The 14,491-nt window shown below is 45.8% G+C and overlaps 1 protein-coding gene across 1 annotated transcript in view; it reads right to left on the bottom strand.

Moving 5' to 3' along the window:
• LOC144799722 (hydroperoxide isomerase ALOXE3-like) overlaps positions 1 to 14,491 on the bottom strand; it is a 446,013-nt gene that overhangs the window by 178,024 nt on the left and 253,498 nt on the right. The window lies entirely within an intron of this gene.

Here is a 14,491-nt window from a genome sequence, read left to right on the forward strand (position 1 = left end):
CACCAGGAGGTGCATAAAGCAAGCTCAGGGCTCCCATGGTGCTGGAGCCCTTCATTGCCATCCTTGCACGCCACACTTTGCCTGGGGACTCCAGTCGCCAACAGCCTTTGCCCCAGGAGGTGCCAACATATTCACAAGACCAGCAGGGGAAAAAAGCCAGCTCAGGGCTCCCATGGCGTGGGAGCCCATCATTGCCACCCTTATACGCTGCACTTTGCCTGGGGACTCCATCCCCCAACAGACTTTGCGCCAGGAGGCACCAACTCATTCCACAAGCACCAGGAGGTGCATAAAGCCAGCTCGGGGCTCCCGCGGGACAGGACCCCTTCATTGCCACCCTTGCATGCTGCACTTTGCTTGGAGATTCCATCCCCAACAGTCTTTGTGCCAGGAGTTGCTAACACATTCCACAAGCACCAGGAGGTTTATAAAGCAAGCTCAGGGCTCCCACAGTGCGGGAGCCCTTAATTGCCACCCCTGCACACCGCACTTTGCCTGGGGACTCCACCCCCCAACAGTCTTTGCGCCAGGAGTCGCCAACATATCCACAAGCGCCAGAAGGGGAATAAAAACAGCTTGGGACTCTGCGGTGTGGGAGCCCTTCATTGCCACCCCTGCACACCACTCTTTGCCTGGGGATTCCGTCCCCCAACAGTCTTTTCGCCAAGGGACGCCAACGCATTCCACATGCACCAGGAGGCGCATACAGCGAGCTCAGGGCTCCCATGCCGCATGAGCCCTTCAACATCTTGCAACATCTGTTCAACATCTTCATGGCACCGCTCGCCCACGTCACCCGAATGCCTGACCTCAACGTCATCTCATATGCCGACGACACCCAGCTGATATGCTCCCTCACCAAGGACCCCCTCACCGCCAAAACCAACCTCCATGAAAGAATGAAGGACGTCGCCGAGTGGATGAAGAACAGCCGACTGAAGCTAAACTCAGACAAGACGGAAGTCCTCATCCTCGGCTCCACCCCCTCCGCCTCGGATGACTCCTGGTGGCCGACCGCACTGGGAACAGCTCCAACACCCACTGACACGTAACCTGGGGTTAATCCTCGACTCCACTCTCTCCATGACAAAGCAGGTCAGCGCTGTCTCGTCCTCCTGCTTCACCACCCTCTTTTTTTTTTTTTGGATAGTTTTTTTATTGACAAACTGATGAGGAAAACATACCAATATACATACAATAAAAGCCATTGTTTACAAGATAATTACAAATAGTTTCCAAAGCATATCGTATTTCGAATTCCACTTAGTACACATTCATAAGAAAAAAACCAGAAAAAGGCATAGTTCATATTATTCGTACATAGTGCGGAGCAGCAGGAATGCTACGGTCAGCTGGTGATCGTCTGAGGGAAAAATAGCTGCCTAGTAGATAATGTTAGGTTGCTGGTTTGGTTTTCAGATAAAGTTACCCCAGATTTTCTCAAATTTTATTAGTGAGCGGACTCCTCTAAGTTTTGCCAAGGCTAGCTCCATAGAGTAAATTTCATTTACTAGTGTCCACCACTCCGAAATATTAGGGTGTTTAGGAGATGTCCAAGCTCTAGCTAATATTAATTTTGCATAGGATAAAAGAATCGTAACCAGTGCAGGCCGGGGCAGAGAAACAGGATGTATATCAAGTAGTACTGTTAAAGCGGTGATAGAAGATAGATGGATCTCCTTAATTTCCAGAACTCTATGTAGTTCCCCCCAGAACTCCCTTAGAACTGGGCAGGAAAACAACATATGTTCCAGATTTGCTGCATCAAGTTGGCATTTAGGGCATTTGGTACGGTCACTGTAAATATTGTTAAGAGACCACTTAGAAATCCTTTCCGGTATGTAGTACAGCATACAGGTGGTTCTAAACTGTTGCAGCCTTAAGCTAAATGATCGTACCGATTTATTAATATTAGACAAAGAGCAAGCTATCTGTTTAGATGTTATGTTCAAGCCCATTTTACTGCTCCATTTCTCTGCTAATTTTAAACAATCATCACTTTTAAAAGCACCAAAACACCTGTAGGCTTCACTTATAACTGACTTATATTTAAATGAGTATAGACAGTTCCAAATATCGCAGTCAAGAATTTCGTAGATTTTGTTTTTCCTTATCAGAAAGTCATGTAGCTGTAGATATTTAAATCTCATTGTTTCCGGCAAGTTGTACAAAGTTTTAAGTGTATGAAAATCTAAGAACCCTTGTGCTCCGTATAAATCCCCCAAAATGTTAATTCCCTGAGTAGACCATCTCAAGGCCATACCATCATTAAAAATCCCCGGAAGACCCGGATTACCCCATAGCTGCAATTTCGGGTGGTAGAAAGAAGTCCTGCAAAATGCTAATATGTTAAACCAAATCCTGACTACATCCCTGGCAGTCTTAAATTTCACCCTCTTAAAATAGTTGGGGTCATTGACTCGTAGCAAAAACAAATTTGAGTCAGATTTTAGCGAAAATAAATGAAAAAAGTGTGGGTCTTCGCTGTTAAGTAAAGACTGTAGACGCCTAACAAAGGAAGCCCAAAAATATAGCTTAACATCGGGAAAGTTGAGACCACCTTTATCCAAACTGTTTTTGAGAAGTGTCAACGATCTTCGAGCTTTTTTGAACCCCCAAATAAAACTGCTGAAAATTCCATCTAATTGCTTAAAATTTTGATTAGGTTATTTCTGCCAATTAGGTTCAGGGGGAGTCGGTGCCATTTTTTTAGTAGTAAAATAGTAGATTTAATTAGCTCATTATAGTTAATATTGTTGATTTCCCGTATTTTAGATGCAAATTTAACGCCAAATATGTGGCGACTTTACACATTTCCGGAACCACTGCCACTGGTACATAGTTAGCTATAATTTGTGTTTTATTTATGTTTAGTTTGTAACCAGATACTTTCCCAAACTTACAAGCCTCTGTAGTAATCCCTTGTAGTGCCACCGTAACATCAGAAGAATAAATAGAAATGTCATCTGCATATGCCGTAATTTTCAGTGTCTGTGCGCCGGATCTAAAAGGTACAATTCGGGGTTGTGCCTGAAGAGTGTGCAAAAATGGTTCTAGTGAATGGGCAAATAATAGAGGTGATAAGGGGCAACCTTGACGGGTGCCCCGGAAGATGGAAAAATCTGAGGAAGTCAGCCCCCATAGCTAATACAGGCTGAGGGGTTGTCGTACAGCGCCTGTATCCCCTTTAAAAAGTGCCCCCTAAACCCCATCTTTATCATAGCGTACCAGAGATAGTCCCACCCCACTCGGTCAAAAGCCTTCTCAGCATCCAGCAAGATCATGCCGAATGGGGTGGACTCTTTCTCAGCTACGTCAAACGCCGTTATGGCCGTGTTAACGTGAGTGGTGGTATCCCTCCCAGTCACAAACCCATGTTGTTGCGGATTAACTATTTTGGGCATAAGGGGAGCCAACCTAGTTGATAAAATTTTCACCAATATTTTTGCATCGGTATTGATAAGAGATATGGGTCTACATGATCCCCTATCCTCCATTGGTTTGCCCTTTTTAAGAAAGAAAACTATTTTGGCCCTGTTCCATGAGTCGGGAGCTTTTCCAGTTAACCCAATAGATTGTATAACTTGTAGCAATAGGGGTGTCTGTTCCTCTGAGCAGATTTTATAGATCTCAAGAGGAATAGTATCTTCCCCTGCGGCCTTCCCCGCAGGCAAAGAGGCAATAGCTTGTCGGAGCTCTAGCCCTGTAATATCTTCCGATAGTTGGTCCATTTCTGAGATGTTACATATATTTATTGAGTTCTCATCTAGATAATCCTGTTTTAAAGCTACACTAGGAGAGGACTCCGGAGTATACAGAGAACTGTAGTAATCTACAAATTGTTCTAATATATCATTCGGTTGGTCATGTAGTATATTGTCAGATCCTCAGATATTAGCAATCAAAGTACTAGCTCTGTCCTCCGCAATTTTTTATGCCAGAATATTGCCAATTTTATCCCCTCCCTCATATTGCGCAATCCTAAATTTATGTATATTGGCACTTTTTTTTTGAAGAGTTTTGCCTTAGTTTCAGCTTTAATTGACCTAATTTCAGACCTATTTCAACTACTGCAGGTACATTTAGCCGTAGAGCTGAAGCCAGCAGTATTTCTTGAGCAGCAATACTAGAGGTTAAAGATTCATTAAAATTGCCCCGTTCCGAGTTTTGTCTGAACACATATTCCTGCGTAAAGCCCCGAATATTTGCCTTGCAAGCGTCCCAGACCATGGTGCATGTAGTGGAGTCCTGATTAGATTCTATAAAATTAACAAGATGGATTTTAAGCTGTGCTATAAAAGCAGAGTCTGATACTAAATATCTAGGAAAAGAGAATGGCCTGGGGCATGTACGAGTGTGTGGAGTGGGAAATATCAGCATTATAGGATTATGGTCCGAGGAGATTCGGGGGCTTACCTCCATAGAGCTTGTATTCAGTAAATTATCATTAACTAGAGTCATATCCAACCGGGAGCATAATTTGTGAGGCGCTGAATAATATGTGTACCCAGGAGTATTTGGATATATGTAGCGCCAAGCATCTTTAATATTATGAATACGACAGATATCCAAAATAGAGACTCTGGTTTTGCGCATCCGCTGGAAGCTCCCGGGCCTTATAGTAGCTTGTTGATAATCCATAATACAGTTGAAATCTCCCATTATAATGAGTTCCCCCTCCTAGTCCAAAAGTTCTATGTTCAAATTATCAAAAACCCTGGGTTTGTCTCGATTTGAACTGTAAACCACACATAAAACATATTTATGGTTTTCGATGCTTAACTGAGCAATAGCCCATCTACCATCCTTATCGTAAGCTGTTTTCAGAGTTTCTTCCCTGAATCGTTTGTCCTTGAGGATAGGAACCCCTCTAATTGAACCCCCAAAAGCAGAACAAATTATAATATCGTATCCTATTTCACATAGCAGTTTTTTATCCTTATGAGCTATATGCGTTTCAGATAGTAACACAAAGTGCGGGGTATGTAATCTCAACTCTTCCGACACGAGGCGTCTCTTACTTTTACTATTTAGCCCCGCAACATTCCAGGCTAAACATCTTAATTTATGCATTCAAAAGAAGAGAGCAAAAAAGAACCATGATTAGCCAAGTGGAATACTTCTGTTGCTAAACAACACTAAAATAAGTATTTATTCCTACTTTTATTCTTTATAGCATGTCTCCCCATCAGGTTGAAAATAACATTTTTTATACTTTTACCCCCCAGACCCTCCCCACCCTGCGGAGAACTGAAAACTCCCTCCCTCCACCCCCATGTCTCCCACCCACCAGGGGGAGAAACCACCCATCAGCCTCTGCTGCCGCTGTAGGGGCAGCGCCTAAGGTAGAGCACCTGGAGCAAACCCCACCCCCCCCCGACACAGTTTTTTGGACGCAAACAAGCTGAGAAAAAAAAGGAGAGAAAAGGAAAAGAAAAACAAGGAACAAAAAAAAGATTCTAACCCCCCAAGATTTAAGTCTTGGTCTCCCTGTCCGCTGCGTCAGCCTAGTAGTTCTGATCCATCAGCTAATTTGGTTGAATCCTAACTCACGCTAAGATTGTAAAGAAATGCCTCGGCTTCTTTGATATCAGTGAAAAAATATGTGTGCCCACCTTTAATAACCTTAAGTCGGGCAGGTTCCTGAAGAAAAACCTGCCCCCGATGGATTGGGTCAATCAATTTGCGCAATTGCCACCGTCTGTCCATAGTAGCTTTACTAAGGTCCGAGCGAACAAAAAGAGAAAAATTCTCTATAGTTGCGGAGGCATTAGGACGAGCTTTCTGCCAAACGGCCTGCCTCAATAAAAAGTTGCCAAAACAAATGAGGAAAGGGCGAGGGAGTTTGTTCTCTTTGTTCCTTTGTACTAAAGGTAAACGGTGTGCCCACTGAATTTGGGAATCCCAATCCCAGTCTGCTAGATCTGGGAAGGCTTTTTGCAGTAAGCTAACAAGAAAAGCCCTCGGATCTGACCCTTCAGACCCCTCCGGTATTCCAAAAAGTCTCAAGTTTGATCTTCTCTGCCGGTTTTCCAAATCCTCAACTTTCAATTGAAGAGCTATCATCTGAGTATCGTGTTGATTCACTACAGTATTAATACGGGTTGCCACCTCCTCTACGCTCACCACCCGCTGTTGTAGCTCTTCAATATCCTGTGAAACCCCACCGAATTTAGAGGTCAGTTCTTGTAAGGAGATCTGTAGTTTATTATTATCCTCCCGCAGCTGTAAATAGTGTTCTTGTGCTTCTAAACGTTGATTAGTTAATGTTTGCAGTATGACATCCAGTGGAGAGAAGTTAGTCTCTTGTTCATCTTTGAGTTCCTGAGTCATAGTTGCTTCTTTAACAGAGATCATAGGGGTCGCGGGTATTGTTTGAGTTGGAACGGTAGAAGAATTTAGAGTAGAATTGTTAGCAGTTACGCTACTGATGTTATTCGACGCATTTCTAGTAATAATCGGCGTCGAGCCATTGAGTGATAGGGTTAATAACCCGGGCTCAGGGGCAGACTCGAATTCTTGTTCGGGTGGTGCACTTGGTGTGTCAGTGTCAACCCTTGGAGTGGCAAGAGAGTACTCTGAGGGAGCCGAGCAGCATAAATGGAATCAAAATCCGTGGGGCTAGTACCCGACAGTCTTAGGGTCATACTTTTCACAAGTCCCTTAGCCTCAATCCATTTCCTTAGAGGGCTTTTATCAATTAGAATTTTCCTGGTAGTCGAGATGTTTCTTGTGATCAGCCGGTTAGGAGCAATACCAGCTTTCCCCCTCTTTTGGTTTTTGGCTTGTTTTTTTACGCCTTCTAGCCACCAAAGGTTTAGCTGTGTTATCGGCGGGGTCACCCATCCCTTCCTCCACCTCCGCTTCGTAGTCTTCATAGGAGCCCAGTTCACCACTCTCCTCTTCAACCTCTTCAGAGATGTGGCATATATCAGGCCCGTCACACACCCCCATGTTAGGTGATCCGGTTTCATCTATAGCAACGACAGTGGCCAGTCCAGAGCCAGTATCATATGTCACCATCAGAGAGCCCAAATCCAAATCATTCGTTTTTTCGGCGTCGGAAGCCACATCATTTGTGTCTACATTTATATTTGTGTTCAAATCTGTGCCACCCGCCACATTGTTTTTAGCCATAGTTGATATGCCTATAGATTCTGTAGTGGACACTATCTTAGAGTAAATATTTATAGGCAGTTTAGTCTGGGCTGAGACCTTGTGGCTAATCTGAGGTTCTTTTGTGTTTTCTGTAGCTTCCATAGTAACTGTTACTGTTGTTGTCGTAACTGTTGCGCCTGAGACTGCAGGTTCTAACAAAGGAATTAGGCGGTCTGCTTCACCCCCTGTCCCAGGTCCAGAGGCCCACAACTTAGCGGCGTTTTTACTAATATTTTTCATAGAGGAGTCCTTAACTGTCAGCATAGGGGAGCAGAGCAGTGGCTTACCTGCATTCAGTTGGTCTGATCCCTTGTACACCGCCGCCACGGAAGTCTCTCCTGCCGCGTTGCTCACTGCAGTCTCTGCCCCTGAGGAAGCCGCGGAGGAAGCCAAAAAATTTGCCCCAGTCTCCAGAACCACATCTACCACTGCCGTTGCCTGTGCTGTTGTGGAAGGAAGAGCCACGGCTGCTGTTGCCGAAGCCGTTGCCGCTATCATAGGGGGGGCACCAACGACCCCCGAGGTATTTTTATTATTGCGGGTGGATCTTGGCGGGTTTCTCGGTGACATCTTGCTGAGCCCCCAAGCGTGAGTTGCCGGTTGCAGACCAGACCAGCCAGCCCCCGAGCCAGCGAGCAAGCCGCGGATCGCGCGCCGGGTGATCCGTGAGAGACCCAAGAGCAGCCAAAGCATTGGTAAGATTCTATGTTCTGTACCGCTTACGATTTCTTTTTCCAAGTTTTCCCAGCGAATATGTATTTTCCGAACAAAGAGAACACATCAGAGAAGCACTTGTGCGTTCATTATTCAATGTATTTCATTAATTCTCGTCAGAGAGGTAGGTAGCCTCTAGGTTAGCTACCACTCGGCGGCGTCCTCACTCCGCCATTTTGGACCCGCCCTCCTCACTCAGCCATCTTGGACCCGACACTCCGCCATCTTGGACCCCTCACTCCGCCATCTTGGACCCCGGCTTCACCACCCCCTACATACTCCACATGATCTGCAGGTGGATCCCCACCGAAACAAGAAGAACGGTCACCAAGGCCCTCGTCAGCAGCATGCTGGACTACGGAAACGCCCTCTACACAGGAGCCTCCACCAAACTCCTGAAACGACTGCAACGCATACAGAGCGCCTCTGCACGACTGATCCTCAACATCCCTCGCCGCAGCCACATCACACCCCACCTGAGAGACCTGCACTGGCTCCCCATCAACAAGAGGATCACCTTCAAGCTCTTCACCCACGCACACAAGGCACTCCACAACACCGGACCAGCATACCTCAACAGACCACTCAGCTTCTACACCCCCAACAGCCAGCTTGCTCCACCGACCTCGCCCTCACCACAGTTCCCCACATCCGAAGAGCGACCTCTGACGCTCTCCTACCTCGCAGCCAAGACCTGGAACACCCTCCCCATCCTCCTACGGCAGACCCAGGACCTGCTAACCTTCAGAAGACTCCTCAAGACCTGGCTATTCGAGCAGTAACAGCACCCCTACCCCCCCAGTGTCTTGAGACCCTCATGGGTTAAAGGGCTTTACAAATGTTCTGATTGATTAATTGATTGATTGATTGATTGATTGCCACCCTTGCATGCTGCACTTTGCCTGGGCACTCCATCCCCCAACAGTCTTTGCGGCAGGAGGTGCCAACGTATTCCACAAGCGCCAGGAGGAGCTTAAACCCAGCTCAGGGCTCCCGCAACGCAGGAGCCCTTCATTGCTGCCCTTGCATGCTGCACTTTGCCTAGGGACTCCATCCCCCAACATTCTTTGTGCCAGGATGTGCAACGCTTTCCACAAGTGCCAGGAGGTGCAGTAAGCCAGCTTGGGGCTACCGCGGCACAGGAGGCCTTCATTGCTACCCTTGCACGCCGCACTTTGCCTGGGGTCTCCATACCCAACAGTCTTTGCCCCAGGAGGCGCAAACGCATTCCACAAGTGCCAGGAGGGGAATAAAGCCAGCTCAGGGCTCCCACGGCACGGGAGCCTTTAATTGCCACCCTTGCACGCTGCACTTTGCTTGGAGATTCCATCCCCAAACAGTCTGAGCCAGGAGGCGCAAACGCATTCCACAAGTGCCAGGAGGCGCATAATGCCAGGTGAGCGCTCCCGCGGCCCAGGAGCCGTTCATTGCTGCCCCTGCATGCTGCACTTTGCCTGGGAACTCCATCCCCCAACAGTCTTTGCGCCAGGAGGAACAAACGCATTCCACAAGCGCCAGGAGGCTCATAAAGCCAGCTGAGGGCTCCCGCGGCGCAGGAGCCAACGCATTCCACAAGTGCCAGGAGGTGCATAAAGCCAGCTCGGTGCTCCCGCGGCACGGGACACCTGCGGGCCTGCCCGGGCCAAGGGCGGGACCATCTGCACCTGTCAGAGCCTGGAGAAGGCTGGGTTGGGCCACCCCTCTGAGGCCTGCCTGTGGAGCCTCCTGGAATTGATCCATTAAGCCATCGCTGGACCTAACGTTAGTGCCTCTTACCCTGATATCACTGATATCACACATATTGCTGTTGAGACCACGCAGCCATTTTTTATTCTTCTGTGGCCTGCTCAAGCTTTCTCCCATTTGTACTGAGCTGCCATTCTCATATGTAGCTAGTGGAAAGGCTGAACGTGGCCAATAGATGTTAAGGAGTCTTGATTTACCCCAGTTTGTTATTCATTAATATAACAACGGGGAAGAGAACCTGTGTTGGGAAAAATCAAACGCCACTTCGAAAACTACAACAACTTTCCAACCAACCTCGATTGACAGGATGCTCCAGAGGGCTATAGGTGTGGTGGTCACCAAATTGAACTAACCGCAAGGCAGTTATCGTTTACCCCGGACATAGATTTGCCATTGACCAATCATGATGCCTCCTGCACATCACCAGTTTTGACCATTGACTCTTCTAAGTCCCAGCCAAGGACTTCTGTAATGATACATGGAATATCCAGCATTCATTTTCATCCGAAGGTCACTCCTTCAGGCCCGTTAAAAAAGGGAAATCCAAACCTACTGTGAGACTGGGGGCCAAATGCAAAAAGTGTGCAGAAGAGTATTCAGCTACTGGTGACTTTGGGGAGGGAGGGTCATGTGGCTGTTCACCCATAGTCATAAAGCTGCCAGCTTGGGAGAATAACCTAGTGGTGGATATACAGGTCCAAGTAAGAGCTATTGTCAAGTATGAAATCAGCATTCTGATAGCACAGGTGGATAAGCTTGCATCCTAAGTTGAGACCTGGGTAGGCAAGACAGAACTAATCCTAAGGGTGGGGGCAAGTCTGCAAATCACCAGGTATTGCAAGCTGCTCTTCCCAATAGTAGTTTGGATCCTCTACTTACAAACAATCTGACTCCCATCATATCCCCAAACCGGACCACGCAGGAGGTTGTAAATAAAAGTAGGACCAATCAGCAAAGCCAATAGCAAATGATGATACACATCATCAGGGACCCAGCCATGGGGTGGAGGCGGGAAGTAAAAGCAGGGCCTACTCAGCAATGCCAACAGTATATGATAACATGCCTCGACAGGGGTCCAGTCATGGGGTTGGTGAGGGGCTTGTTTCAGAAGCAGAAGCCATGTATCAAACTTCCACCAGCCTCAGCCCCATATGTCATTATTTTATCTGGAGTACCAGAGCTGAATAGGGGGCAAAGGGAATCACGCTTTGAACTGAAGAATAAATGTATATTTTGGTTGGCAAAGCAGCAGCTATTTTCTTATAAAGATGCAGGCGAAATCCTTTTGACTAGTAGGGTTGGATGGGTGGTCTGGAGACCGAAAACTGTGCAAGGGGATTCCATTGTGATAAACTTCAGAAACCCACTGATTATACAAGCTCTCGTAGACCAAACCCTAATAGGCAGGGTGGGGGCATAAGGTCTTTTTGCTGAGCCATTTTTACCCCTTAGGGTGTGACCCACAAATCAGAAAGCGGATTGGCCACGAGGCTCGATTGTGGAACCAGAACAGAAAAATATTTTGTAATCTATCACTATCAAATAGATTTGCAACCTTAGAGTCAATAGATTAACTCGAGCCTGCATTGCTCCCGATCGGGGAAATTCGATTGTGAGAAGGAGCCCTTGTTGAGCATTATTCAACGGGGGAGTTCTCTCAACAGAGAGGGCATCTTAGGCAGTAAGTGGTACAGGGGAAGGTGTGTGCTGACGGAGTGGGAGGAGTTGAAAGTGACTGCTGGCACAGGGCTTCTACAAACCGACCGTTGCCTGATCCACCTCATGATAAAACGCAGGCATTTAATTGTCAAATGTGGGTGTCTTTGAAATTCCCATCCCCCACATCTGACCAATGTGCTACTAGCAAAGGTTCAAAGCCAATGGGGGTGGAAATGACCACCCCTCTCCAACAAGAGCATGGTATACTAACAACTGTTGGCCAGTCTCAAAACTCAGATAACTGTGCTGGCCCATCCAGGCTATGGGTATTATCGTGGACAGTAGCTTGTCTCACTACTAAACTGGGCAACCCGGAGTGGGGGCCTTTATAAAACAACATGAGGTCTGCATGTTGTCATCAACCGCTAGCTTTCATCAAACCTGTCAAGTTTTTAGAAAGATACAAGTATTGATTGTATTATTTGGATTGATTTTTGTTTTCTTCTCTTTTTTATGTAGATATTATATATGTTTATTTATTAATTTTGTATATATCTATATCAATACAAATTGATCAAGACTAAACATTACAACAAAAAGAGATTTAATAATTAAATACAATATTTTCATATCAAGAAATAAGATAATGTCTCAGACACTTGTTACTAGTGGCACACCTTGTGGTTACACCTGTTTATTTAACGATGCCTAGAATGTTTTACTCCTTTATTTAATTGAAAGCTTGCTACTGTTTCTTTACCTACCTAGCGTTTTCCCTGCAACTAGCAAGCACATTGCATTTGTAGGGGTCCCCCTCTTTCCAAAAAAATAGATTAGGCAATACGTCATTTAGCACAGACACCACTTTCGGGGGTAAGGGAAGGCCTTCAGGTGGACTCTGTACATGTGTTGGTGTGCACTTGGGTTGCATAGCTATACAAATGCAGACATCTTCATGTGATGTCCTTTGTGTTTTTCAGATGTTTCCTACAAAGTTCAAAATTGCCCTGATAAATTTACATTCTCGACCTGTTGGCTATAGTCAAGAGTCAACAACTCTTGGTCAATTTATCGCCCTTTTGTCCACCATCCCTGACAATTTTTTGGTGATTATTGGTGGTGATTTCAATTGCCAGTTTGAGCTCCTGAATGGCCTGAACGGAGGTAACCTCAGTGATGGGGACTTACACTGGGACATTCCAGAGCCCAATATTTTGCCAACTAGGGCGTGGACCCCATTGGTGCTTCAGATGAACACCTTCACATTAAATCATTCACTTAGGGCATGTAATGGTCGCATAAAATCTAACATACCGGGGAACTACACCTTTAATAGAATAGGACATGCCTCCATCGTAGATTATATTGTGGTAGATACAAAATCTTGGCATAGGGTGATATATTTTAAGATTGTGCCCTGTCATGATAGTGACCATAATGCTCTTATTTTAGAGGTGATCTCGCCTTGTGCCAAGAGCGCATCTGAATTCAAATATCCACCTGACTCCAGACTAACACTGACTAATTGCAGAAGGAGAGTTTGATGGTGGGATCTCAGGAAAAGCTGCCCTCTCTATATCAAACCATCATTCCATTCCTTATGGCTGCGAGTCAATCTATTTTGACCAACGGCATTTCTATCTCTTTCTCTCTAAAATTGCTGAGAACCATCAAGTCTTAATATCTACTATGGCTAATATTTTTTTATCCCAATAAAAGAATAAGGGAAAACATAGGATCACGACACCCTTGTTATAGCGATAGTTGCCTTATGGCCAATTTAGCTCTCATCTCTGCTATCAAGATCAAGAACAGGCTGCTAAATAGAGAAAAAAGGGAAAGCCTATATAAACACCATTGACAAGGCAAAAAGAAGATGGTAACTCGACAAGTGGGACACCCAGGGAAGTGCCCTATGTACTCATGACAGGAGAAGCTATTGGAATGTGGTAAATACCCGCTGCTCAGAAGGCAAACAGGCAATAGAACTCAACATAGGGGTGGATGTGTGAAAGGCTCATTTTGAATCTCTATATTTACAGGTAGAGGACAAGGATGGGCTAGTTGGTAAAGAGTTCTCCCCTTGCCAGATAATCTGCTCCCACAATTTCCCTTAAGGAGATAACTGATGCCTTGAGCAGGGTAGCACCATCTAAAGCTCCGGGGTTAGATAAGATCCCCTCGGACCTCTTTCGTAGTGAACCTACTATCTGGGCTCCCTACCTGTGGACTTTGTTTAATGCTATCCTGCAAGGAATTTTGATCCTTGCCACCCGGGAGGGGTGGAAATGTTACCAAGTTATAAAAAGGGATCACCACTCCTTCCATTAAAGTATCAACCTATTAGCCTCATTGACGTTAGCCCAAAAATATTTTCCCGCATTCTGTTTGGGCGACTACAGAGCTGGATGGAAGAGCACAATATCCTTAGCCCTTTTCAAGCCTGGTTTAGAGCGAAGATATCCACAATAGATCATATTTTTAAGTTGCAACTTTTACACTGGAAAACAGTGTGTATAGAAGGTGGCAGTCTCCATTTAATATTTGTGGACTTCAAATCCGCGTTTGACCTGGTGCTGAGCAACAAGCTGTGGGCTATTTTATTGGACTTGGGGGCTCCACCTTATCTTTGCCACGTGCTAAAAAGACTGCATGAAGGCAATTTTGCCCAAATCAGGTATGGCAAAAATGGTGAACTTACTGCCCCCATACCTGTAGACAGAGGTATACGCCAAGGCTGTGTCATGGCCCCAACCCTTTTTATGCTTTTCATTAATGGCTTAGTCGAGGCTTTGATTGCAGGGCAGGATATTGATGCCCCTAGGCTGGTGAACCATAGAGTATCTGCTATGATATCTGCGGATGACACCATTTTGCTCTTAAAGTCACTCATGGGCATTCAGAGGGCCCTAGAAAACTAGTATGTTTTTTTGTAAGACTAGGGGGCTGGAGATTAATCTGCAGAAAACTAAATACATGGAGTTTAATGCACGTAAAAGCACTCAGCCAAATCCTCGCTTAGAAGGGAGACCACTTGAGAGGGTGCCTGTTTTTTAATATCTAGGAATCATGCTTACAGAAAAAATGGACTGGGGTGCTCAAATTAAGAAAGCAAGCCTACAGCTGACCCAGATAACGGGAGACTGACAAAGGTATACAGGAGTTGTATCCATAATTCTGTTGGTCCGGTGGTGGAAACATTTAAAGCACAAGC

Source organism: Lissotriton helveticus, chromosome 12 (genome assembly GCF_964261635.1).
Source record: "Lissotriton helveticus chromosome 12, aLisHel1.1, whole genome shotgun sequence".
Classification (NCBI taxonomy): Eukaryota; Metazoa; Chordata; class Amphibia; order Caudata; family Salamandridae; genus Lissotriton; species Lissotriton helveticus.